Raw genomic sequence first — 3,238 nt, forward strand, 5'->3', positions numbered from 1 at the left:
AAAGGTATAGGAGTTTTTTCTATTGGGTATAACATGCCTTGTTTGGGCCCTGTATGTGATTTACGCTCTGTGCAAACTAAACAATGAGAAAGATACTTTTTAATAAAACTTGTTAGTCCTGGAAACCAAAAAGACTCAGAAAGTTTTTGAAAGGTTTTATCATAACCTACATGACAATTTTCATCGTGAAATAAACGTAAAATGCTTAATCTGCTGCCTTTGGGAACATACAACCTTGCCCTACCATCGGAGTTAGTTTTGTAGTATAATAAATTATTTTTAACTAAGTATTGGTTAGTATCCAATTCGCCCGTCTGTACTTTTTCAATCAATGACTGAGTTTCATCATCCTTTTGTTGTGCGATTTCTAACCATGAGTTAGTTGGTATTAATACATTAATGATCTCCTTAGATTCTGGATTGAAAATCTCAGTTGTTGATGTAGATAATTTAAGTCGGAACCCCGTAACCTTATCTGATCCTATCGTACCAATTACTACGAAAAAAGAACCTAAATTATCTACATAAACAAGTAAAAATTTAAGATGTCGTACAGCTTTAGTTATGGCTCTTTGAAAGACAGATGGGCCATTGCAAATTCCAAAAGGCAATTTCACAAATTCGAAATGCCCATCTGGCGTGACAAATCCAGTATACTTAACAGAGTCTGGTGCAATAGGTATTTGGTAGAACCCGTTTTTCATATCGATTGAAATAAAATATTTTGATTTACCTAGCTTATCTATCTGATCCTCGATAAGGGGCAAAGGAAATTATTTTATTTAGGGCTCTATAATCTACGCACATTCTATCATTTCCGTCCTTTTTTTTTCACTAATAATATGGGACTCGCATAGTCCGATGTACTCTCCTGAATTATATTGTTATTTAACAAATCCTTTATTATTTCTTTAACCTTTTCTCGTTCCACTGCAGCTAACCGATACGGGCGGTAATTGATTACTTCATCTTTTTTTTATCTAATTTTTAATTCTCCCGTTCTGACGGTACTCAATTTAGACGGTATAATGGACGGATATTTCGTAAAAATTTTTAAAATACTTTTCCTTAGATTAGAATCAAGATGTTGGATCCTATCAGATAATTGGGATAAACTGTTATTACCGCATTGATATTCTAGTAAATTAACTTCTTGTTGAATTACACGAATCTCTGTATTTCGAATTAATCTACTTCCATTTGAATCTGTAACAATGGCTACGTCCGGATGTAACACCGCATTGCGCCCTATTATACAATCATATTTGAAATCATTATTTTTTTACGACGTAAATATCTAACTCGAGACAAATTTCCTCAAATTTAACAGGAACTGTTATTTTCCCCTCTACGTTTATTTTTCCGTTACCTATACCATCAATAGTAAAAAAACAAGGCGATATATTACAATCAAGGCACTTGGCAATTGAATATTTAATGATACTACAACTAGCCCCCGTGTCAAGTAAACAGTTAATCGTGTAGTTATTGATCGTAATCTCAGTTAATTGTCATAGTTGTTTAGCAGCAGTTTCCTTATCGATCCGTTTTTTGTGAAAGCAAAAATCAATGGAATGACCCTCCTTGCTACAAAATACACAGTAAAGATTTTTAGTCTTTTTTACAACTTCTTTACCGTCTGAAGAAGAAGAAAGATTTTTATTTCCTTGTAAACATTGAGAGGAAATATGGCCTAATTTTCCACAAGAAAAACAAGTACGGTCCTTATCAGTTTTAACTCGCTTTGGAATACTAGGCCCGGCACTATTATCGGCATTATTTTCTAATGGGCGTTTTCTTGTTTGTTTCGAAAATGTAGAAAACAAAGTTATTAATTCCGACGTGTTAGTAACGGAAGTATTATGGCAAGTTATTTTAATATTTGGTTCCCGAATTCCCCCACACACAAGCTCAATTAATTGATTTTCAGAAAAATTAATCTTACAACTCTGTAAAAGTCTTAACTTTTCTCTTGCATAATCACAATACGAATCACTTGAATCCGACGAATACAATACAGCCCTTGATAATTTTTCCGAAAGATTTTTCTTTTCAGGATATAATGCAATAATATCTTTGCTAAAATTCTCCCAATTTCTACCTTGTTCGGGCTCCCATGACTCAAACCAAGATAAAGCAGACCCTCGGAGGGCCTTACCTGCTTTAGCTGCTTTTTGAATACTGCTCCATCCAAGCTCGGTGCCGAGTAACTCGATGCTTTTGCACCAGGTCTCAGCCCCGTTGTCGCCTTTCTCAGGATCAAAAATAGGCAGCGCGATGTCATCGCTGCGTTGATTGGATGTTAACGAGTCACGTATACTCTTCAAGATTTCTTGCAGCTGCTCGTGGTTGAGATTCATTGTCCCTCGTTTTTTCAAGATCTGTGTAACAAAAATGCTATTAGGTTTCCATTGCCATAAATAATTCGTATCCCACTTCTGATATTAACTAATTTCAGGTAGAGCTACAATTTATAAGGTACTTTAATAGTTATTATGTAATTTAGTTTAGTCTACCAATCCACATTGGGCCAGCGTGGCAGACTAGGGCCTAAACCTTCTCACTCTGAGAAGTGACCCGTGCTCAGTAGTGAGCCGACAAATGGTTGATCATGACGATGAATAAGCTACGAACTTTTATTTACTTAGGCAGATAAAGAACTACATTTCTATATTTAGAAATCACAAGTATTAAAGCAAAGAAATAAAACCCTAGTGTACTAACTTTAATTAGATGCTATTTGAGAGTAAATAATTTAATTATTTTAGGCAAAACTAGTAAAGAGAAGGAATGAAACGATGTACAAAATTAACACTCTTTATATTTTTCAATGATTCATTGGATTGGTTTATCAACGAGTTAAAATGGGTACACAACAATTACACAGTTAAGATGAGTTTCCACGGAAATTATTAGGTACATTATTAGGTATACATAACACAATTTATAACAATCAAATACAGAGAGATACAGTAAGAATACTTATCTTTATTCGAGGAGGCTCGTTGCACAAAAACTAACTACTCTCACCCCAACAGTGGTTTATATAGGTTACTATCTTTCTTTGTTCCCTCTACATTTTCCTTATACCAAGCTGACAACATAACACAATATTCTGTTCATAGTAAACAATTAGGCTGAATTACTAACAATTATATGTTTCCAGGCACTAGTTAACATTAATATTAATAATTGAAACCATTATCAAGTTAATACAATATTTAGTTTAAAGTTATTT

The sequence above is a fragment of the Maniola jurtina genome, chromosome 21, assembly GCF_905333055.1.
Source record: "Maniola jurtina chromosome 21, ilManJurt1.1, whole genome shotgun sequence".
NCBI lineage: Eukaryota > Metazoa > Arthropoda > Insecta > Lepidoptera > Nymphalidae > Maniola > Maniola jurtina.